Here is a 26252-nt window from a genome sequence, read left to right on the forward strand (position 1 = left end):
CAGTTTTCTTGATATTTCCTATTGGGCAGGTATTTTTCCATCTGTCAGTATCCAAATATCCAGGGTCCCTTGGATTTTTCAAAGATGAGTGTTTTCCTGTGGAGATAAGAACAGAGCCCTGCCCCCATTCTATATGTTTTTCTTACCACCTGTATGAATATCATCATTGTGGATAAGTTGTCATTTCTCCTTTCCAAGAGGTTTCTCCTCTTCAAATCGAAACTTTATTAATTTTGATGGTATCCACAATTTTTCTTCTCCTGTGGAAACAAGAGCAAAACCCCTTCCCCAACGTAGCACATCTCCTGGCTTCCATTGAGAGGTCAGCACATCTTTGAAATAAATTGGTTGATTTAGTTCAGCAGACTTTTCCATTATTCAATGTCTTTCTGCTGCTGTCGTTCCTTTCTCATTAGCATTAAGAAAATTCAAGGTTAATAAAGCATTATGTAATCTATTTCTGGGGGTATTTTCAGTCCCTTTCTGTTTGTTCAGCATATCCTTTATAGTACGATTTGATTTTTCTATAACTGCCTGACCTGTAGGATTATTTGGTATACCTGAAATGTGTTTTATATTATAATAATCAAAAAAGCATTTCATTTTCTTAGATACATATGCTGGACAATTATCTGTCTTTATTTGCGCAGGTATACCCATGATGGCCATAACTTCCAATAAATGTGTGATTACTGAATCAGCCTTTTCTGAGCTCAGGGCAGTAGCCCATTGAAAACCTGAATACGTGTCTATGGTGTGGAGCACATATTTTAATTTACCAAATTCCATAAAGTGGAACACATCCATCTGACAGATTTCCTTTCTCTTAGTACCCTTTGGGTTACTCCCTGCAGGCAACGGTGTTTGATTATAGAAAGAACAAGTAGGACATCTCTTTATAATATCCTTAGCTTGTTGCCGAGTAATGGAAATATCTTTCTTTAGGCCTTTACTATTGACATGATGCTTCTTATGAAATTCCGAGGCCTGCAACACACTTCCAATCAATAATTGATCAATCTCAGCATTGCCTTGGGCTAGAGGACCAGGCAGACCTGTATGGGACCGGATGTGTGTTATGTACATCAGACAAAGCCTGTTCCTGATTATGTCTTGTACCTGGATAAACAATGAAGTCAACTCAGTGTCATCAGGTATAAATTCAGCGGTTTCAATATGCAAGATAACTCTTTCTGCATATTGTGAATCTGTAACTATATTAAGAGGTTCTTTAAAATCCCTTAGCACCATAAGAATGGCATATAATTCTGCCTTTTGGACAGAATTATAAGGGCTTTGTTCCACCTTACTCAATTCATCTGACTTGTAACCTGCTTTTCCTGATTTATTTGCATCAGTATAGAACGTACGGGCTCCAGTTATTGGAGCATCACATACAATTCTAGGAAGAATCCAAGAAGTTCTTTTTATGAGGTTATGTCTACCACTTTTAGGATAGTTGCTATTAATTTCTCCCAAAAAATTAGCACAAGCTCTTTGCCACGGTTCATTGTCTTCCCATAACTTTTTCATTTCTTCAGTAGTAAAAGGCACTATAATTTCTGCTGGGTCTATACCTGCTAGTTGACGAAGTCTCAGCTTACCTTTTATAATTAATTCAGAGACTTTTTCCACATAAGTTTTTAATTTTTTACTTGGTTTATTAGGTATAAATATCCACTCTAAAATAATATCTTCCCTCTGCATTAGAATCCCTGTAGGAGAAATTCTGGAAGGCAATATGACTAGGATGCAGCTAAGATTTGGGTTCACCCTATCCACATGTGCCTCCTGTAATTTTTCCTCAATCATTGTCAGTTCCTTTTCTGCTTCAGCTGTCAGTTCTCTTGGACTATTCAAATCTTTATCACCATCTAAGGTTTTGTTTAAATGAACTGTTAGATCAGGTATTATCCCAACAGCTGGTCATAGACTGGAAATGTCTCCTAACAATCTTGGAAGTCGTTAAGAGTCTTTAACCAGTCTCTCCTAATTTGTGCCTTTTGCGTTTTAATTTTCTCTAATCCTATTCTGTAACCTGGTTAATTAATAGAATTTCCTCTTTGAATCTTTTCAGGGGCAATTTGTAATCCCCACCTAGGCAAGACTTTCTTTACTTCTTCAAACATCCTTTCTAAAGTATCTTTATTTGAATCAGATAACAAGATGTCATCCATGTAATGATAAATGATGGACTTGGGGAATTGTTTACGAATTATTTCCAATGGCTTACAAAATATTGGCACAATGTAGGACTATTGAGCATACCCTGTGGAAGGACAGTCCATTGTTATCTCCTATTAGGCTGAGAATTATTATAAGTAGGCACCGTGAAGGCAAATTTTTCTCTATCCTTTTCTTGTAACGGTATAGTGAAAAAACAATCTTTCAAATCAATAACTATAAGAGGCCATCCTTTTGGTAACAGAGAAGGCAAAGGAATTCCAGACTGTAGTGGGCCCATAGGTTGAATTTCTTTGTTGACAGCTCTTAGATCTGTCACCATTCTCCATTTACCAAATTTCTTTTTTACAACAAACACAGGAGAATTCCAAGGGCTGGTTGATTCTTCAATGTGGTGAGCATCTAGTTGCTCCTGCACCAGCTGTTCCAATGCCTGTAGTTTATCTTCAGCTAGAGGCCACTGTTTGATCCATATTGGCTTCTCAGTTAGCCATTTTAAAGGTAGGGCTGTTGGTACCTCTAAAGGTTTGGTATTTGCTGTATGTTCTTGTACAGCCTGAATGGCTGGTGACCTTTTTCCATAATACCTCATCATATCCTTCCCAGAATTATGAGTTCCTGGAACTACAGGAATGTTAATCTGGGTATTCCATTGCTGTAGCAGGTCATGGCCCCATAAATTTATGGCAATATTGGCTATATATGGCCTTAGTCTTCCTATTTGCCCTTCGAGCCCTATGCATTCAACCCATCTTGTGCTTTGTTTTACACGAGATAGGGTTCCAATTCCCAGGAACTGAACATCTACCTCTTGAAGAGGCCAATTTGGATGCAAAGATTCTGGCGTAATGATACTTACATCTGCACCTGTCTCTAATAATCCTTCAATAAAAGTGCCATTTATAAAGACTCTTAGCTTTGGTCTTTGATCATTAATAGAGGTCTGCCAAAATATACGTTTACTCTGTCCAACTGGGTTTTTTGACTCATCCTCCACACGGATTTCATCATTTAGACCAGTATTACTTTTTACAGCAGAAATTGGAGCTTTTAATTTTCTTGGTGAGGCACATTTCCACTGTGACTGGAAATGACTGGGCCACTGTTGGCTTGGGGGCCTGCGAGAGGCCCCTCAAGGAGTTTCCCAATGGTATCGGGTTGCCTTGTTTGTCTGTTGTTGACCTGCATTCGTTGGACCAATGTCGGCCTTTACCGCATCTCCTACATATACCTGAAGGCCTAGGTCTCCGATTTTTGTCATTCCCAGAGGAGATATTATTCCTAGAAATTCTGTGCCTGCAATCCCTTTTCAGATGTCCTAATTTACCACAATTAAAACACCTGGCAGTTTGATGTCTCCTCATTGCTGTGGAAATCGCTTCTCCTACCCAAGATTCATCATTATAGCTAAACGTCTCAACATTCATTGTATGCTGAATCCATTCATCCATAGGTGCTGATCTAGACTTTAAAGGCCCAATTATCTTTTTGCATTCTATGTTTGCATTCTCAAAAGCTAGAGATTCAAGAAGTATTCGTCTAGCTTCTGGGTCTGTTACCCCTATGTCCAGAGCCTTAATTAATCTTTGCAAAAAGTCAATAAAGGGTTCTCTCTGTCTCTGCCTAATTCTGGTATATGATTCAACCCTTTTTGCTGGATCTTTTATCCTACTCCAAGCATTTAAAGCTGCTTGGTGACATAGACACAGTACTTCATCATCATAAAGAGCTTGCACCTGTGGATCAGCATATTCTCCTGCACCAAGAATTTGATCTTGGGAAACCTCAATACCTTTTGCTCTTCCTTGCTGTTCCATATGTTTGGATTCTTCTCTGAAATAAACTCCAAACATCAAGGAAGGTCCATTATCTAAAACTGCAGACACTAACTGATGGAAATCATGGAGGGTATCTCTAGCATTAGAAGCCCAAGTCCTTATCATTTCCTTTACATATGCAGAGTGCAAGCCAAAATTAACAATAGCTTGCTTAATTTCTTTTAGATCATTCATTGCTATTGGCGTCCATCTAGCTTCTCTGACTCCCTTTGAGCCTTTAGAAGTTGACCCTTTGTCAGAATTAAGTATAGGGTATGCCGCTAAAACCTTGGGTAAGCCAGTTCTAATAGCTGGTGTTGGCATTGTATCCTGTCCTTGTGCCTTATTACTCTGTTCACCAGCTCCAATCATTTCTTCAATCATTTCAAGTCTTCTTATTATTGTCTTTATTATTGTCTCTTTTGAATCTTGAATCTCCTGACCTGCATGAGTTTCTAGTAAAGATTGTATGGTTCTTAGGTGTGCCATGATCTTCCTAAATGATAGAATATTCAAAAGAATACTGAAACCTAGTAACCAGTAAATTAAGTTATCCCCATAGTCATATAAACCTTGCATGATATAACCCATTGTATTGGTAACCAGAACAGTAAAATTCGCGTTGGAAACGAGAACTGCCATATTACCGATTATCCAGCAGGCGGCGCTGTTGTCAAGTCTCGACGAAAACAGGGTCCTGTTTCAGAGTCCTCCTAGTATTTGTTGAAAACTGGAAAATGTAAGTTGCTCAACAAAGTAAATGTAATTAAATCAATTCCAGAGATGAAACCAGAATCCAGGGGTAGAGAAGAGCAACCTGGAAGCCGTTTATGCCTCCACGTGACAGAGTCACCCTGAAGGGTTGCAGCTTTCAGCAACCGTGTGCTCTGGTTTGCGCCACTTAAGAGCTGTGCTTGCAAGGGAGATTTAAAAACGATTCAGAAAAGAGCAAACAACGCGGGCAGAGACTACGCGGGCCTGTGGAGTTTAAATCCACATGGGGAGGCCAAGGCCGCCACCGCAAGGCACAGGCGGCGGCTGAGGAAGGGAGGGCTCCTGCCAAGCCGCGGCCGGCAGCCGAGCGGGGAAAGGAGAGGTTCTAAAACCCTACATTGGGCGCCAATTGAAGACGTAAGTCATAAACAATGCCACACCAGTTTGGAATTATGATTAATAGGGTGGTATTTATTTAAAGGGGAAAAAACAGATCACTGTCAGCCCTCTGCGTAACCAGGAAGGAAGTCTAGTTGCCGGCGGAGCAGGAAGTGAAGAGAGAGAGGAGAGGGAAGTGGCCACTTTTTTAAAGGGAGAGAGACCACGCCCCAAGGGGCTGGTATCTCAGCGGTGATAGGCTGGAGGAGTGGGAGGACCTCCCGTAACAGAAAGGGATCAGCTTACACATCACCTCTACTGCAGTCTTTCTTGACTTTCTCTCTCACATCTGTAGCCAAGATCTTCAGGGGATCAAATAGGATCTCTATTAACCCGGAAGGAATCCACAACCTTTGACTTTCTTTGTAAATAAGTGTATGACCTTTTTCTCACTTCACTTTTAAACTTCCATCTTAAAGTAAAGACATTCCTAAATTATAAAGGTTGGTTTAATTCAGGAATCTTTTCCACAGTTCAACATCTTTCAGCTGCTGTCTGCTCAAATTCAGAATCAACAAAGCACCATATAAGATCACAACTCCCTGTGTTGTATTACTTCCCTTCCTTATATGGCTTACTTTTTTAGTTACTTCTCTCTTTAAATACTTTAATTTTATTAAACATTGTTTAACTGTTTGCACCCTTTCATCTTGTTTTCTTAATCCTTTGCACATTGTTAAATACATGGTAACCTGCTTAGAGTTTTTTTTTTTCACTCTGAACATTCTTTATTGACTATCTGTCACTTTTTCTGGCTGCATGAACAAAAACTTAAACCACCTCTCAATTTTCTTTATGGGCACTTCAAGCCTGCAGGCAGTAACCAGGAGACATATTTCTGTACCACACTCTCCATGAGAGACTGTGGGACTAGGAAGCCATGTTTGGTTTTGTTTATCTGTATTTTGAACATTTTTTAAGTCTTGTGTTGAAATACATGTCTCCATGTTGGATATCATTTGTTGTTGAACATTTTGGTCAACGTCATTGCCTCACAAATAATGATATGAAGATATTAATTATAAAACCTCAGCTAATAGTTTAGCTTTATTTTTAACTCACTCTTATAACTTGAATTAATACATTTCTATTAATTTACTTTCTGCTCCATGACTTTATTGTCTCAGCTCCATAGTACCATCCTGCTTGCTCTGCATCCCATGACATCTCCCCTTCTTCTTTTCAGTATCCTCTCTGCCTAGAAATTCTGCCTAGTTATTGGCTATACAGCTTTTTAATTAAACAATCAGTATCCAAAAGATTAATCTATAACAACTCTATATATCTATAGCCAGTTTCTGTGTCCCTTCAAATAAGGGAAGAAAACCTGAGATGCATGTTACTTATATAATGATTCTATGAGGCAAAGAGTTCTTGTCTCCTTTATAATGGTGGTTTGAACCTCTATATTTTTGCTTAGGATATTTTAAAAATGTATCTTAGATAACTAGACTGTGCCAAACAGGACATCAATCTCTAACCTACATAACATTAAACAGAGAACATAATACTAGCCATCTAAGTAACTCAGAATGTAGTAGAAATGAAAGCAGCAGTATTGAGGTTGGTGGGATATAAAAAAACGCAGACCACAAGAACAAGGCAAGGGACTGGAGATTCAGTAGCAAAACATGAATTCCTTTTACTCCAGTATGTTTTTCTGTGTCCTTTAATTGGGGAATGAAACATTATTCAAGCACATATTCTTAATTTTTGTCTTTTTGTTAATCTCAGGGCATTTTCTTTCTTTTCTTTTAGTTTTTAGTTTGTTGAGACAGTGTCTCTTTGTGTTATTGCCCTGGCTGAACTGGAACTCACTCTGTTGAACAGGCTGACCTCAAACTTACAAAGACCCATAGGCCTCTGACTTCCAAGTCCTGTAATTAAAAGTATGAATCACTACCACTCATCTGAAGATATTTTATTCATCTCCTCTGGTATCAATAATTACTTATTTGTAGCAATTTATTTAGATATGTTTATGCTTCACTTTACACATAGAATGTGAAAATACATTCTTTTAATCTGTTTGTATCATGAAATGTTTTTATTTATTTTTCAATTTTTATACATATATTATTTTTGTATAATCTGAGTTGAAAGTACAACATTTCAAAACTTTGAATACATCTTTAAAGGCCCTTCTGGCTTTAAGTTTTTTATGTTGCGGGAGTCAGAAGTTATTCTCATGAAACTGCCTTTGTAGGTTGCTTAATCTTTTCCTCTTGCGGTTTTAAGTACCATTTCTTTATTCTGTGTTTTTATATTTTAAATTTAGTATGACCTGGACTTTAAACGAAGTGTAATCTACAAGATTGCTTTCAGGAACCAAAACCATTTCCTTATATATTTAATGGCACAGCAATTATTACAGTGAGGAGGAATGAAGAATTTTTTTCTTAATCAGTCTTTTACCAGAGTTTCATGTAGAAGAAAATTGTTTTACTAGCCCTCCTTCTAAGAACAGCATATGAAGTCACAATAAATATATACAAAAAGATGTGTTTCTATTCTGTGAGAAGATTGCTAATTTAAAAGCCTTGGTATTGCGAGTAAATTATCTTGGATATCCTTACCACATTTCACAGACATACATATTGGTCTTTGTCAGGTGCTTGAGTTACAAGGAAAACCTAGAGATATCATACAATCGAAGTTGTGCATTAATGTTGAGTCAGTAGTAACTAAATGAATTGGAAGTTCAAAACATAATGGGATGGCATAAAATAATCCTCTAAAGGTCCGCTAACTCTGAACAAGTTAGAGATACCATATATAAACAGAATGAGAGCACAGTATAAATGTTATCAAAACACCCTATTAACTTGGTTACAGGTTTTATGCAACTTTGATTTGTAAAGGTAAATTTTAAACATTTCTCAAAAATCTAATTCCTATAATCTGCTTTGTCATTCTTCCTTGATATCCTAATTTCTATATAATCCATTCTACTGGTGAAGCTTTCCACACATAGAAACTTTTCAGTGTGTCTTATATTACCTTCTTTATATCAATCAGCTATTTGTTCTCTTTGAGTATATTTATATCTTCTTGAGTGGTTTGAATTAGTTATGAATCACTCTTTAATTATTTGGAAGTCCTTCAAGGTAAATTTTAATATACAACATTGTTATCAGATTTGTAATTTTGGAAGGGACATGGTGGCTTGGATTTTCATGTTGTTTCTGATTTTGCAATGGAACTTATTTATCTCAGGTTACTTGGCTAAATAGGAATATGGGCCTGGGGCTGGTGATATGATACTTACTCTCCTGTCAGTAAATCAGCTATAATAATTGAGGAAGTGTGGGCTAGATGATCAGTGTCCTGGAATGCTTAACTGTTGATATCAGTAGATATGAAGATAGGGTAAGCTTGCAGCACATGGCACATGTTGGGACCTTGACACCCCTTTCTGTCTTACTGAGAGCTGGACAGAGTGCTGGAGTTTAGGCTGAATTTTGGGACCCAGAGGCTCCTTACATATCAGCACAAGAAGTAGAGAAATTTTGGGATCAGAGACCTCTCAAATTCTTAACTAGATTAGTAAGAGAAGAGGACATCAAAGTGGTGCAAATAGGATAGGAAGAAGTCAGATCGTCTCTATTTACCTGACATAATACTCCACTTAGAAGGTTCTGGAGAAGTTACCAGAAAATGTTAATTAACAAGATACAAATCAACACTCCAAAGCCATTATCATTTATATACATCAAAATGAACTCACTGGAAAAGAAATCAAGATAGAGGTGGGAAATTCTAGTACTAATGGCTTAAAAACATAATTTGGAATAAACCTAACAAAGTAAATGAAATAATTCTACAAGTAAATTTTATGAGACTTGAATAAAGAGATAAAAATTTTCAGAATGTAGATATATGCACAACTCAGAGGGATTAGTATAATCAATACTAGAACAATTTCTGCATTGCTGTAAGAAATCTACTAATTCAATATAATGCTCATTACCGAACCTAGTCTATGCATAACTGAAAAACAAAATAAAACTGAAATTCATATGGAAGTGAAGAAGCCCACAAATACAAAAATGAGCTTTAACAGAAAAAAAATGCTAAATACATTTGTGTAATATCTGATGTCAAAAGATATTACACAATAATAGTTTTCTGGAATAGATCTTTGAATTTGTCAATGCTACCTTTATTGGACCCTCTCCTGGAAGGTTGGAAAGTATTGAAAGCCCATAGTATAAACTATATGGAACTCTTAAAATGAGAACTTCATTTCATTATACTTATTCAATAGTTCTAAGCAGCAAAAGATTTGGTGAACATGCATAAAAAACTTTTTAGTTTGAGAGAAAATAAGGCAAATGATGATACTGTTGTTTTTCATAACATCTCTGAAGTAATCTACAAAGGATAGGCATAAGCTCCATGATAAAATTAACTAGCTTCTAGCATCTGAGGACATAGTGAACAACGCAAAATTATTTACTGATAAAATTATGAATAAAAAAATCTAATGGTTTTTAAGTGTGCCGTGAGAGAGATTGCTCTTCCCAGTGTCTGCAGATCTCAAGTTACAGAAAATCAGACTAAAACCCTAGTTATAATGTTGACTGAATTATAGAAAAAATCTAAGTCATTGCCTGAGAGGGTGATAATAGTTAAAGTAAGGGAATTAATTAGTAAAGAATGTGATCCTGTAACTTTAAAAGGGGACTTATGGGAGGATTCTATTGAAGTTGCATGTAACTTGAGATGGATAAGATTCAGTGAAAAATCAGGAAGAACATGAAAATCCAAGGCACCATGTCTCTTCCAAAATTGAAAATCTCATAATAAATCTCAAACTTGCAAGGATTTATCTTACTTGAGTAAATAGTACCCTCTGTCTACATCTTGACATATTGTCTTTTTTAACTTTGACTAGAGAAATTAATCATTCATTGTCTGATCAACCAGAAGTGACATTCTCTGAAGGAAATATCAAATAGGACAATACCAAGGACCGTCACAGTTTACCAATAGTCACCTCTAAACATATAATGAGACATAAGCAAAAGCAGATTACTAAAGAAAAAGTAGAAAGTATAGTTCATGAAGTGCAGTACACTACTAAAAAGTTTAATGAGTTTGTTAATTCACCTAAAAGTCTGGGAAATATGTGTACAAATGGTTTACAAGATTATGGAACAATTGTGGAAAAAACATAAAATTGAATCACTCAGAGTTTATTGATATGACCTCTGTGGTTGTTTGAAAGAAAATGGTAACAATAGGTTCCTAAACTACCAGAAAGTATATCCTGGTTGAAATATTTATGACCTTGTTAGGGGAAGTTTATCACTGGGTACTGGTATTGAGGTTTCACATGATCAATTCAGGCCCAGTGTCATTTCTCTCTTTGAACTACCTCATGATCCAAATATAGAAATCTTGGTTCCTTCTCCAACACCAAGTCTGCCCTCATGCTACTATGCTTCCTGCCATGAAAAATGGACTACGAACATCTGAATTATAAGCTACACCCAATGATATATTTTCCTTTATAAGATGTGCCTCAGGCATGGTGTCTCTCCACAGCAATAAAAGCCCCAAGACGATGTTGAGCATTGCCATGACAGGCCTGAGCATGCTTTTGCTTGAAGGAGTATGTGCTTTGTGACTTTGAATTGGAAAATTATTTTAACACTTTTTGTCTGACTTAATGAGTCATACTAGTAAGGACATTAATTGGGGATAGTAATGTTGAGATTGAATTGAAATATGGATGCCCAACTCAAGAGGTTTCAGAGGAGGAGAATTTTATTAAGTGGCCTAGAGGCTGGTCTAATGTTATTTTGGTGAAGAATCTTGTTGCTTTCTGTCCTTGTTTAATAAATCTGCCTGAGGCAAAATTGAAAAATTATAGATTAATGGCATTGGCAGCGAGAATTTCCTAACAACTGTGGTGTGTGGATATTAGTGTATATATATATATGTATACTATAGCTATACACTTAGTATTTCTTTTGCTGAGTGAATATATATAATTCTAAGTTTATAGCTATAGTTTGAGGAGAAAAAGAACACTAGGAGGTTTGCATAAATTAAAGGAAAACCTGATACTAAATGAAATATAGGGAGTGGTGACATCAGAGCAAGACTCCACCCAGCTAATCTTTCAATTTGTGAAAAGGAATGAAAGAAAACTGAAATGGAATTAAAGAAACTTTAAGGCCAGAATTGGTGGTGCATACATTAATTTCAGAACTCAGTAGGCAGAAGCTGTTGGACATCTGAATGCAAAGACAACCTGGTCCACAGAGTAAGTTTCAAAACAGCTAAACTTAGGCGGTGAATGAAATCATAAAATCCAGAAAAGTAGTGAACATATAACTGAATTAGAGGGAAATTTTCCTGACCCAGCAAGAAGCAGAACTTTTCCATTAACCACATGGTTCAGGCATTAGGGCCAAGGGTGCAACTAAGGAAAGTCACTGAAACCAAGCATGTGGTAGAGGAGTACCCTCATGGAGACCCAGAGAGACGATTATATGAAGCTGTAAAAGTGAAGCCTGGATTGCCTTGGAGAACTCAAAAAGTTGGAGAAGCCAGAGTCATTGGACACCTGTTGAGTAAGGCTGCTAAAAAAGAGTAGAACCAAACCAAGAAAGAAATGCGTTACAGCCAAAATGTGAAAGAACTTAAAGATATAAAGATCTAAAGAGTGCTTTGTCATTAGGCATGAAGATGCAGAGATAGGAATTTGTCCTACTGAGTTTTAGTCCAGTATTTCCTCACTATGGTCACTTTCCTCCTTTTTGGAACAATAATGTACTTCTTCAGGCTATGTTTAGGCAACCATATTTTGATGTATCATGGGTGAAGTTTCCCTTTCATTTCTAGAAGCCACAATTTTGAAGCAGATTTCCTGATCTTCTCAGTCTTATAATCTTCCTGTCTCCTCTTCTATGATGTTCCCTGAGCTCTAAGTTATGCATTTCTGATATTTATTTATTAATTGGAGATGTGCAGCTCATAGAAATTTGTTCTTTGAATTTTGAGCACTGTGATCTCCTTTAATGGTTTCTGACTAATTAGGAAAATGTCCAAACATCAATCATTACTTAAGGTCTGGTCTATAGCCTAGTGTTGCAGCAGAGTTTTCTCTTTTCAAGCCCCTTCCTTTCGGATAACTCTAGCTTGTGCCTTGTTAAAATAATACTAGCCATCATAACTACCCATTTGTCAACTTAACACAAAAGCACATCATTTTTTTTTGGGGGGGGGGGGTTCGAAGCAAGGTTTCTCTGTAGCTTTGGAGCCTGCCCTGGAACTGGCTGTTGTAGACCAGGCTGGCCACAAACTCACAGAGATCTGCCTGTTTCTGCCTCCCAAGTGCTAGGATTAAAGGCGTGTGCCATCACCGCTCAGCAAGCACATCAATTTTTAATCAGAAAAAGTTTGATAGTTACCACAAATACATTAAAAGTTCATTCCCTTTTATCTATCTATTTATTCATTTATTTTAAAAAAGAAAACAGACATTTTTAAAATTTTACCCCCCAATCCCAGTTGCTACTCCTTTCCTTCCTCCCTTCTCTCAACCTAAAACCACCACCCACTCCCATCCACTTCTCAGAAAGGGTAAGGCACATTGCCTTGGGGTAGATCTAAGGTCCTCCTTACTATATCTAGGCTGAGCAGGGTATCCAACCAAAGAGAATAGGTTCCCAAAAGCCAGTACAAGCAGGAGAGATAAATCCTAGTGCCACTGCCTGTGAACTTGCAGTCTGCCCCAGGCATACAACTGACACCCACATTCAGAGGGACTAGTTTTGATTTATGCTGTTTCTTTCCCTGTTTGGCTGGAGTTGGTGAGGTTCCATCAGGTAAACTATTTCAGTGGGTGAATCCATCATGGTCTTGAACTCTTGGCTCATATTCTCACTCCTTCCACTCTTCAATTGGATTTTGGAAACTCAGTCCAGTGCACCAATGCTAGTCTCTGCCTCTGTTTCCATCAGTTGGTCGTCCTGGAAATAACTCTTGTAGATCACACTGGTCTCAACTTCATAGAGATCTGCTTGCCTCTGCCTCCCAAGTGCTGGGATTAAAGGCATGCACTACCATTGCTCAGTTTCATTGATTCATTGTATTATTTTTACTTGTTTCTATTTTATTCATTTCAGCATTGAGTTTATTTCTTTTTATTTACAATGTGGGGTGTTGCTCCTCCTGCTTTTTCTAGAATATTCACATGCACTAATGAGTTATTATTATGGGATCTCTTCAGATTGGTTTTATGAGCATGACCTCTTAGAACTATCTTTATTGTGCCACACAGAATTGGTATGTACTCTTTTAATTCTAACTTTACTTTCAAAAGATTTCAAATTCCCTCTCAACTTATGTCTTGCCCTAATTTCAATCAATATTCAGTTGATTGGCTTCTATGAATTTTTATACTTTCTGTCATTTCTAATATTGTCAATATCCAGGTTTAACTCATGGTGGTCAGAAATTAATATAGTTTCTCTGTGGTTATTTCAGATCTGTGTGGTGGGAAACAAATGAGCAGCCCCCAACAACAGTTTGGCACCCAACATGGGCTGATTACATCCACATAAAATATAAAAGAATTTGGAAAGGAATTCTAGGCACAAAAGAACAGAGTTCAGTGCAGTTTCTTGTTAGCCACACTTTTTCAAATAGACTCTATTTGTTGGTGGCTAGCAGGGATGCCATGGCTCCTTTAAGGAAAGACCTACTGACTCAGCATGTGAAACAGAGCCTTTCTGGCTCAAGGAGTACAAACTCTGGTTCTTCCAGAAGTGCATACACTTAAATAGGGTCTGTGAGCAGCTTCTTACAAATTTATGAATGGTGAAATAGACCCACTGCGACCCTGGAGCTGAGACAATGTGAATGGCTCTCAGTAGCAGTAAGCTTGCCTCCACCATGTTGGACTGGGTGGAATTAACAGGCATGACCACGGAGTTGGTCCTAGTCATGCCTGCTTAGCATTTCAAAGAAAAAAATATTATCCTGGTTGCTGTGGGACAATGATCTGTATGCTGTCCCATGTATTTTAAATAAATGCTGATTAGCCAGTAGTCAGGCAAGAAGTATAGGTGGGGTGACCAGGCAGGAAGTAGAGGTGGGGTGGTGAGAATTCTTGGAAGAGAAAGGATTCAGTCGGCAGTTGTGACCCAGCCACAGATGAAGCAAGTTAGGAATGTGTGACGTGTGACTGCCTTACTGAAAAGGGTACCAAACCACGTGGTTAACAAAGACAAGAATTATGGGCTAATATAAGTTTTAAGAGTTAATAAGTAGCCTATGATAAAATCCGTTTATAATTAATTTAGATGTGTGTGTGTATGTGTGTGTGTGTGTGTGTGTGTGTGTGTGTGTGTTGGGGGGGACTAAACAACTACAAGATCAGTCTACACCTGGTCAAAAAATAACTACAGATATGCATGCAATAAAGGCAGATTCAGGTGAAAAAGACCTCTGAATGGGTCACAGTGCTGAATAAATGTACATGGGCTAGAGAGAGCAAACAAAAGAATATAGAAAAACATAAAACAAAGTCTTAAAAGAGACAGAGTACAGACAGTCATAGATTAAAGGAGTAAAGAAAAATAAGCCACCTAAAGATGAAATTTGCAAGAGAGTCTGGGTTATGTATGTTATTCTATTTTCTTTAAATGTGTTGACTGTGAACAAGCTAAGTACAGAGGGGCATTTCATTGTAGAAACTGCTAAACTAAAGCAACATATATATTTTAAAGGTATCTTGACTTCAAAATTTAGATCTAAGAAAATGTTGCTTCGGAAAAGAGGTTCTGCTTTTTGGAAAAAAATAAGAACCTTTGGCTTACTTCCAGACTAATGTGGTTTGATGATCCAAAAACCTCAGAAATGTCTCTACAAACCCCAAAATTACTTCAAGAAATAAAAAGCAGGAAGCAGTTTAGAGAGAACTATGCCCAAATTTCCAAATATTGTTTTTAAATGTTTGTTTACATTTAAAGGTAGATATGATATAGAGATGAATAATTTGCATTGGTAAGGGTCTTGGTTTATTGATACAAATTTGAGATCAATTTTATTATATGTATATTTCTACTCTTAATTAAGGAATTGTGTTTGTGTAGCTCATCTAAAAATGCAATGAATAAATAAGAAATACAGATTAATAGATAGTCATCTATAATAGTCAAGTTTGTAGTCATGTTAGTTAGGTTTTTAGATGTATTTCTAGAGATATATTTCAGATCAATAGGTATTCTTTGTACCTTTCGAAGACTAACAGAATATGGCATTTAAAATGTTTTAAAAACTTAAGACTTTTCATGACAATGAGACACATCTGTTCCTGGCAGCACCAATCCACTTCAAGAGGACAGTGGGCATTGAAGAAGTTCCTTGTGGAGATGGTTAGCCATTTGGGAAAGAAATGGCTCTTGCCTGTACTGCTTAATGGTATGCTGTATAAAGTGAACAAGGAGGACCCTCACAAAAATGACTGCTGACCATGCCTAAAAGTGATATGATCCTTTGGGGTACTTGCTTCATGAAAGAGACTGCTAGACATTCTGCAATACATGGAAGAAAGTGACTGTCAAACTGCCATATAGGTTGAACTATCTTTGAAATTTCCTGCTTTGTTGGAAAGTCTGATGGATACTATGGGCCTATAGGTTAAAGATATGTGTTCCCAATGTTAAAATAGAACTTTGGGTAACTGTCCAGGCAGAAAGATGCCTCTGTCATTTCTAGTTTTGGAAGTTGTTTACAATGCATATCCTGTTTACTTAAGTGATATCATATCCTTCTGGAGTCTTTGAAGGAATTGAAGCATAGATAATTAGTTACAGTTTTCCTTAGTTATGATAAAAGATAAAGTAGATAAAAAATATTGTAACTGTAATTCTTGTGTGATACCTGTTTTGTTTTATGTAATTTTACTATGATAAAGTTAAAACCTGCCTTTTTATTTAAACTGAAAGAGGTAAATGATGTTGGAAGTCCTTCTGCATATGTGTTGCTTTTGTAATTAATGAATCTAGCTGTTTAAGCCAGTGGCTTAGCAGAATAAAGCAAGGCAGAAATTCCAAGCAGATAGAGGAGGAAAGAAGGTAAAGTCAGGGAGATACCATGTAGTCACCAGCAAAAAAAAAAAAAAAAAAAAATGCCCATGTGCTGGTACCTGTAAACCACAAACCTTGTGATAAATTATAAAATAATAGAAATGGGTTAATTTAAGATGTAAGATCTAGTTAGAAATACATTTATGCTATTGGCCAAATAGTATTGCAATTAATATGGTTTCTGTGTGATTATTTCAGTTCTCTGCAGCCAGGAAACAAACAAGTACCTTCTGAAAACAGTTCTGGCTACTACTGTCGACTCGACACACAAACTAGACTTATCTAAAGGAAGTGAGCTTCTGCTACGCCAGCACAGCAACTGTAGTTCTCTGAGTTATGGAAGTCAGGATTAACACACAGCATACTTCAGGTTCTGCAGACAAGCCTTTGTTCCACTTTCTCACACAGTACATATAGCCCTCAGCAGGGGAGGCTAAGCCAGCAAAAGCAGGAAGCTTATCACCATAAATCACATGGCTTAGGGCTAAACATCCTTAAAAACATTGCTGAAAACAACAGATTGTTCCTGTTTTTGTTCCTGTTTTCAGAAGAACCAACCACTAGAGTGCAAAACAGATCCAGTGGGAGTGCAAAGGCCCATACTCAATGGACCCAACAATTCCCCTCTTTATATTTTAAAAGCATAAGAACCCCTGTCTTAGGACTCCCTCAGATAGAGATCTTTCTATGCCAGGATAGTTGCCCATCATAGGGATCCCTCATGACTTCTGCAGCATCTGCAGCCAGACTTGGGGAACTTTCTGATTACCATCAGACAACCTGAGCAACACCTGTCGAGTAACAGTGTGCTGTACGTGGGATTGAGGCATAAAGCAGCAGAAAATCCAAAAACAGATAACCCCAATAGCAATATCAGTGCAAGTGAGAATGTTCCAGACAATTGCTGGACTCAACCCCCAAGGTGGGCCTTGGCATTCCACCAACTGAATCCAGACACAGCAGGGACCTGCGTGCTATTAATACACACAATATGATGAGCTGTCCAAAGATATGTATTTAACTGTTTAACCATATCATTTACAACATTAGCAAGTGTAATGTATAAGACATTTGTCACAGGAGCCAAAGGGAATCTACCTGTTCTTGCAAAAGCACAATTTGTTGATTTAAATTTAAAAGTCCAAATCTAATATGAGGGTTCAGAGCATTCTGTTTCTCCAGGGCCTCACTAACCCTTCCAGACAGCTGATCCAGAGTCTCTGCAGTCACAGCTGTCTGCTAAATGGCAACTCCAGCAACCATAGCTCCAGTGGCAGCAACAGCAATAGCAGCAACAATTGCAGCTAGTATTCCAAAGTCTCACTGCTGTTGATAAAGGATGATTTCCTGATATTCTTGAGACATCAGCACCAGCAGTGGAATCACAGTAGGCACTCGTACAATCAAAGCTCCATCAGAACCGTTTCAGCAATTACTAAGCTTGCAGATCTTAGAAGAACAATTAAGAATATCACCCTCCAATGCACCCACACACTGAGACAATGGGGATGTTCTATTGGGAACTCAACAAGGCCAGCTGGACTAGGTCTGAAAAAACATGGGACAAAACTGGACTCACTGAACATAGCAGACAATGAGGACTACTGAGAAGTCAAGAACAATGGCACTAGGTTTTGATCCTACTGCACTTACTGGCTTTGTGGGAGTCTAGGCTGTTTGGTAGCTCACCTTACTAGACCTGGAAGGAGGTGGGAGGTCCTTGGACTTCCCACAGGGCAGAGAAACCTGATTGCTCTTCAGGCTGATGAGGGAGGGGGAGTTGATTGGGGAAGGGGGAAGGAAATGGGAGGCGGCTGCGGGGAGGAGGCAGATCTTTAATAAATAAATAAATTAATTAATTAAAAAAAGAATATCACCTTCCAAAGTGCCATTCCAAAATACAAATAAAAATGGGCAAGAACGCAAGCAGAGGATTGAATAGCACAGCAGTATAATTTATCTTTAGAGAGGTTTCAAAAAAATCTATTTGGATAAAACTGGCAGTGGCATTAAAAACAATTACTTATACCTGGGAAAGGTGGAAGTTTTCATCATGGGCCTATGGCCATACCACCACATGTCTTTCCTACCTTTTAATGAATCAGGCTCTTGAGTGATACATTCTCCCCACATAACTGTGGGGTGGAGATTAAAATCTCTATCAACATCTCAACACTGAGGAGCAGGCTTGGGACCATAGGTATATGTTTTTCAAATCCTCATTCAGGATGAAATGCAGATTATTTCTAAATCCTATCACCCTACAATGAGTATGATTATTAGTACAGTCTGCAATAGGAGCATTATTCAATAATAAACATCAATGATGAAAGGAGGACTCCTTCACCAATAACAGGTTACTAAGATTAATAATACAAAGAGCCTACATTAATGGAAAGACAGCTGTAATGTTTCCCTGTTCCAGATGAATTCGGGCTGAAGCTGTCCCCACTATTATGTTAATAGCAAAAAGTGAGGGAAAGAGGGGGTTATTTTTACTAATTGACATTAAAAGTGGGGCGTTTCTCACCAGACTTCCCATCATGTGAATCTATTGTTGTTACCAGAGTCATCACCTGCAGCAGAATCACGATCTTCATCCTGGGTCACCAACCATACGCATCACTCTGGCACCAAAATTGGTTTATCAGTTCCTGGAGGAAAAACACAAACAGACCCCTTCACTTTGCCAACAAGGCGGTTAGTTCCATCCATCTTCCTGTTTGCAGATCTTTCCAATGAACCAATCCTAGGCTCTGAGCCCCACTGTCAGAAAAATTTATAATAAAGAGAATGGTGGATAATTGAGTTGCTGGAGAGAATATGAACTCCCACTTTTTTATTTTTTAAAAATATAGTTTGAGGGTCTGCTTGGCTTTTTTACACTTGTTTGACCAATAGGGTTATACGGGATGTCTGCTTTATGGGACATTTTATAGAATGAACAAAACGATAACAATTTTTGCTGATGGTTCTTGGAGAAAATCAACAAAATTGTTAAACCCCTATCCAAACTAATCAAATGGCAGAGAGAGAATACGCAAATTAACAATAACAGAAACGAAAAGAGAAACATAACCACAGACACAGAGGAAATTCAGAAAATCATTAAATCGTACTACAAAAGCCTGTATGCTGCAAAATTGAAAAGTGTTAAAGAAATGGACACTTTTTTAGATAAGTACCATATACCAAAGTTAGACCAGGACCAGGTGAACAATCTAAATAGACCTGTTAGATGCGAAGAATTAGAAATTGTTATAAAAAAACCTCCCTACCAAAAAAAGGCCAGGACCAGATGGTTTCAATGCAGAATTCTACCAGAACTTCCAAGAAGACCTAATACCTATACTCCTTAATGTATTTCACAATATAGAAAGAGAAGAGTCATTGTCAAGTTCCTTTTATGAAGCTACAGTTACCCTGATACAAAAACCACACATACTCAACCAAGAAAGAGAATTACAGGCCAATCTCACTCATGGACATCGATGCGAAAATCCTCAATAAAATACTGGCAAACTGAATCCAAGAACACATTAGAAAAATTATCCATTATGATAAGTAGGCTTCATCCTGGGGATCCATGGCTGGTTCAACATAGGAAAATCTATCAATGTAATCCATCATATAAATAAACTGAAAGAAAAAAAAACATGATCATTTCATTAGATGCTGAACAAGCATTTGACAAAATTCAACATCCCCTTATGATAAAGGTCTTCGAGAGATTAAGGATACGAGGGTCATACCTAACTATAATAAAAGCTATTTATAGTAAGCCGACAGCTAACATCAAATTAAATGGAGAGAAACTCAAAAGCCATTCCACTAAACTCAGGAACACGACAAGGCTGTCCACTCTCTCCATACCTCTTCAATATAGTGCTTGAAGTTCTAGCAATAGCAATAAGACAACATAAGGGGATCAAAGGGATTCGAATTGGAAAGGAAGAAGTTAAACTTTCATTATTTGCAGATGATATGATAGTGTACATAAGAGACCCCAAAAACTCCACCAAAGAACTCCTAAAGCTGATAAACACCTTTAGTAGTGTGGCAGGATACAAGATCAACTCCAAAAAATCAGTTGCCCTCCTATACACAAAGATTGAGGAAGCAGAGAGGGAAATCAGAGAAGCATCGCCTTTCACGATAGTCACAAATAGCATAAAATATCTTGGGGTAATTATAACCAAGGAAGTGAAGGATCTATTTGACAAGAACTTTAAGTCTTTGAAGAAAAAAATTGAGGAGGATACCAGAAAATGGAAGGATCTCCCTTGTTTTTGGATTGGGAGGATCAACATAGTAAAAATGGCAATTCTACCAAAGGCAATTTATAGATTCAATGCAATCCCCATTAAAATGCCATTGAAATTCTTCCAGATCTTGAGAGGACAATAATCAACTTTATATGGAAAAACAAAAAACCCAGGATAGCCAAAACAATCTTATACAATAAAGGAACTTCTGGAGGCATTACCATTCCTGACTTCAGACTCTATTACAGAGCTTCAGTATTGAAAACAGCTTTGTATTGGCATAAAAACAGAGAAGTTGACCAATGGAATAGAGTAGAAGACCCGGATTTTACCCCACAAACCTATGAACACCTGATTTTTGATAAAGGAAAAAGTATTCAATGGAAGAAAGAAAGCATCTTCAACAAATGGTGCTGGCACAACTGGTGGTCAACCTGTAGAAGAATGAAAATAGATCCATATCTATCGCCATGCACAAAGTTCAAGTCCAAATAGATTAAAGTCCTCAATATCAGGCTGAACACACTGAACCTGATAGAAGAGAAAGTGGGAAGTACTCTACAACATATGGGCACAGGAGATCACTTCCTACATATATCCCCAGCAGCACAGACATTAACGACAACATTGAATAAATGGGACCTCCAGAAACTGAGAATCTTCTGTAAAACAAAGGACACTGTCATGAAGACAAAAAGGCGACCCACTGACTGGGAGAAGATCTTCACCAACCCTGCAACAGACAAAGGCCTGATCTCCAAAATATATAAAGAACTCAAGAAACTAGACTTAAAAATGCCAATTAACCCAATTAAAAAATGGAGCACTGAACTGAACAGAGAATTCTCAACAGAAGAAATTCAAATGGCCAAAAGACACTTAAGGTCTTGCTCAACTGCATTGGCTATCAGGGAAATGCAAATCAAAACAACTTTGAGATACCATCTTATACCTGTCAGAACGGCTAAAATCAAAAACACCAATGATAGCCTTTGCTGGAGAGGATGTGGAGTAAGGGGCACACTCATCCATTGCTGGTGGGAATGCAAACTTGTGCAACCACTTTGGAAATCAGTGTGGCGATTTCTCAGGAAATTCGGGATCAACCTACCCCAAGATCCAGTAATACCACTCTTGGGAATATACCCAAGAGATGCCCTATCATATGACAAAAGCATTTGTTCAACTATGTTCATAGCAGTATTATTTGTAATAGCCAGAACCTGGAAACAACATAGATGCCCTTCAATGGAAGAATGGATGAAGAAAGTGTAGACTATATACATATTAGAGTACTACTTAGCGGTAAAAACAATGACTTCTTGAATTTTACATGCAAATGGATGGAAATAGAAAACACTATCCTGAGTGTGGTATCCCAGACTCAAAAAGATGAACATGGGATGTACTCACTCATAATTGTTTTCTAGCCATAAATAAAGGACATTGAGCATATAATTTGTGATCCTAGAAAAGCTAAAGAAGAAGGTGAACCCAAAGAAAACATATAGTCATCTGCCTGGATATGGAAAGTAGACAAGATTGCTGGGCAAAAACTGGGAACTTCAGGATGAGGTGGCATAGGGCTGAGGGGCAATGGGGTGAGAAACATGAGACGGGGAGGATTGGGGGGCATGGGGGAATGGGATTGTTGGGATAAAGGAAGGGTGGACACGGGAGCAGAGAAATATATATACTAATTAAGGAAACCGTCTTAGGGCTGGCAAGAGACTTGACTCTAGAGGGGCTCGCATGTGTCCAGGGAGATATCCCCAGATAGTACCTTGGGCAACTGAAGAGAGGGAACCTGAAATGACCCTATGCTATAGCCATACTGATGAATATCTTGCATATCACCTTAGAACCTTCATCTGGCGATGGATCGAGATAGAGACAAAGACCCAAATTGGATCACCAGACTGAGCTCTTAAATCCAAATGAGGAGCAGAAGGAGGGAGAACATGAGCAAGGAAATCAGGACCACGAGGGGTGCACCCACCCACTGTGACAGTGGAACCGATCTATTGGGAGCTCACCAAAGCCAGTGGGACTGGGACTGAATAAGCATGGGATGAAACTGAACTTTCTGAACATGGCGGACAATGGAGGCTGATGAGAAGCCAAGTACAATGGCACTAGGTTTTGATCCTATTAAATAAACTGGCTTTGTGGGAGCCTAATCTGTTTGGATGCTCACACTCCTGGATCTGGATAGAAGTGGGAGGACCTTGGACTTCCCACAGGGCAGGAAATCTGAACTGCTCTTCATTCTCGAGAGGGAGAGGGAATGGAGTGGTAGAAGGGGAGAGGTAGAGTGGAGGGGGGAAGGGGCAATGTGTGGGAGGAGGTGGAGGGAAATGGGAACTGGGGAGGAGGCAGAAATTTTTTTCAACAACTAAAAAAATAAGCAAAAGAATAAAGAATAAAAAAATAATAATTTTGCTCATATATGTTGGGCCATTATTTGTCTTGATAACTTCAGGTTTGTCCATATAGGCAAAATCAGATAAGCAATGTGTAAAGGCATCCTTTGTTTGTTTCTTTGAATGTGAAAATTATTTCTGAAAAGGTGTCTACTGATATATGGACAAACTTAAATTTTTCTGCAGTGGGCAGGTGTGCTACATCCATCTGTCATAACTGATTTGGTTGTAACTCTCATGCGATAACTCCTAAATTGGGGGTGTTTAGGAAAGGAGCACATTGAGGACAAGAAGATGTAATGACTTGTGTTACTTTTTGTGTGTATCAAGTATGATGCTGAAGAGAGTGTGCATTAAGGTGAAATTTATTATGTATTTTTTGAGTGTGGTTAGAAGTAAGGCAAACGTGTGTATGTTTATCAGCTAAATTATTTTCTGTTGACAATGTCCCAGGCAGCTGGGTATGACTGAAGATAAAGATGTGGGCCATATACACACTATCAGTATATAAATTTACAGGTTTTTCAGGGAAGAGCTGGCATGTAAGGAGGCAGGCTATTACCTCCACAGCTTGGGCTGATACATTCCCCATGGGATGCTTTTATACTTTTTTTTCAGAAACCTTTATTGTATTACATTTAGGGGAAGCATCTGTAAAGACAGCATGTGCTGAGGGTATGGGAGATCCTCTAATCACTTGGGGGGATATAGCAGGATGATTTTTGAATAGGACCATTAATGGATGTTGAGGATAATGAAAAACAAACCTTTCAGAAAAGGAGGTGAGAAAATGAATCCATTCATCATGGTGTTGTTGTAAATGTGTTAGATGGTCTTTAGTATAAGGTGTTATAATCTTGTCAGGGTACTTTTTAAATGTCTGGGAAACAACATTTTTAGCTTGTTAAAACAATTGTAATATAGCTTTATGGTATGGGATAACTACCCTCACTGGAGAGGCAGGCATATGTACCAATAAAATAGGTCCATACTGTCAAAAGACTCCCATGGGGGAAAATTGGAAGCAAGAACTACAAAATTTAATGATTGATTATAATTAATCTGTTGGAGGTGAACCCTTTTAATGTTGTCCAGAAGAAGCTTTAAGGCCTGTCTGGCCACAGGCGTTAATATTTAGGGAGAGGTTGAGTCAGGATCTTTCAAGACCATATCATAAGTTACCTGTTTTGATTATTAGGGAGGGGCATATGCACTGTACATCTCCCAGTAACTGTTGTCAATACTGTAAGGTTTTAAGATGAGAGGTGTCAATAGTTATTTTTTTTTTGGTTTAATTTTATGTATGGCCAATTGGTACCCAAGGCTTGCACTTGGACCTTTTTAGGAACTATGATTAGCCTTGCCTTTTTTAAATCCTGTTGTATTGGACTATAAGCCTTGAGCAGTTGATTTTGATCAGGCCCTGTTATTAATAAATTATATATATATATATATATATATATATATATATATATATATATATAATTAACAACATATAACTGTGGGAACTGACAGCAGACAGGCTCCAATGCAGCAGCAACATAAGCTTGACATGTGGTAGGACTATTTGTGATACCCTGTGGGAGTACGATTCAATGGAATTGTAAAGCTGGTTTTTTAAAATTAACTGAAGGGAGGCTAAAAGCAAAATGAGGGCAATCCTGTTTGGCTAGAGGGATTGTAAAAAAAAAATCAATCTTTTAAATTTACTATAATTATATGTCAGCCCCAGGATATGGCTGAAGGGAATGACAATCCCTGCTGAAGAGTACTCATAGGCTCCATCAAATTATTGACAGCCCAGAGGTCCTGTAATATTTTTCATCTTTAAGATATTTTTAACAATAAAAATAGGTATATTTTAAGGGGAAGTGTGGGGGACAATATGCCAAGCCTGCAGCTGATCTTGGATCAAGGCATGAGCAGCCTGCAATTTGTTTTGAGTCAAGGGCCACTGCTCTACCCAAAATGCATTGTCAGATTTTTAAGTTATAAAAATTGGGGCAGACTTGGGAACAGTGACCCTAATTAAAAATGGCCTAGACCGGTGCTCAAGAACAGTTTTAAGCTCCTACAATAAGGCTACCCACCAAGAGCGGTAAGTGCCTGCCTACCGGGCAGGCCTCAGGGTCCCCTGTAAGGGAGCCCGGACACCTTCAGCTCTGGCGCCAGACTCTCCTGTGCTCTTCTGGATACCACCCCACTGCTCCTTTCATCCTTTTGTCCCCGGATCATTGGGCTACCGGGCGGCCCTGTTTAGTTGCTGAGGAATCCCATCTGGAAGGGTGAGTGTGTGCTATCCAGGGGCGGATTGTCCCGGAAGAGAGCACAAACCCCCCTTCCCCAGCTCCTTCTGCAGGGCTGTCTTTCTTTTACATGACCCAGCCCCCCAGCACCCTTCCTCAACCCTGCCCTGCTGTATGCTAGGACCAGTGCTCAAGAACAGTTTTAAGCTCCTACACTAAGGCTACCCACCAAGAGCGGTAAGTGCCTGCCTAACAGGCAGGCCTCAGGGTACCCTGTAAGGGAGCCCGGGCACCTTCAGCTCGTGTGCCAGGCTCTCCTGGGCTCTTCTGGATATTGCCCCCCCAGCTCCTTTCCTCCTTTTGTCCTGGATCATTGAGCTACCGTGCGGCCCTGTTTAGTTGCTGAGGAATCCCATCTGGAAGGGTGAGTGTGTGCTATCCAGGGGCGGATTGTCCCAGAAGAGAGCACAAACCCCCCTCCCTCAGCTCCTTCTGGAGGGCTGTCTTTCTTACACACGACGCCCCCCCCCAGTCTTCGTTTTCTGCAAGATCCTTTGCTCAGGAACAGTTTTCTGCTCCTACACAAAGGCTATCCACCCAGAGTGGTGAGAGCCTACCTACCGGGCAGGCCTTAAGGACCCCCAGTAAGGGAGCACATGCACCTTCAGCCTGTACGGCAGGGTGTCCTGTGTTCTACTCGTCCCTACCCTGCCCCCCAAGTTCGCCCTTTTGTCCTCGGGTCATTGGACTACCAGACGTCCATGTTTTGGTGCTGAGGAGTTCGTCTGGACAGGAACGGTACCTGATTCTACACTGAAGAGATACACACAGAGAGTCAAACACAGCAAAGATTGGACCAAGACACCAGGCCTCTCCTGGCTCCATTTGAAGGAAGAGATGGGAAGGCATCAATGCAAGAATTCCTCCAACAACCTGAAAGGCAACATGACATCACCAGAATCCAGGGATCCCGAAATAAGAAGAATTGTACACCCTACTCCAGAAGAATTAGAAGAAATCGACTCAAAAGTGAACTATATGAAAATAATAGAAGGCC

At 38.7% G+C, this 26252-nt stretch overlaps 1 protein-coding gene across 1 annotated transcript in view; it reads right to left on the reverse strand.

Moving 5' to 3' along the window:
• Positions 1–26252, reverse strand: part of LOC142850751 (solute carrier family 7 member 12-like) — a 78495-nt gene that overhangs the window by 42245 nt on the left and 9998 nt on the right. Inside the window, exon 2 of the mRNA XM_075974663.1 lies at positions 18792–18915. The gene's annotated coding sequence lies outside the window, so the exon portion shown is untranslated. The remainder of the gene's footprint in view (positions 1–18791; positions 18916–26252) is intronic.

The sequence above is a fragment of the Microtus pennsylvanicus genome, chromosome 5 (genome assembly GCF_037038515.1).
Source record: "Microtus pennsylvanicus isolate mMicPen1 chromosome 5, mMicPen1.hap1, whole genome shotgun sequence".
NCBI classification, from domain to species: Eukaryota; Metazoa; Chordata; class Mammalia; order Rodentia; family Cricetidae; genus Microtus; species Microtus pennsylvanicus.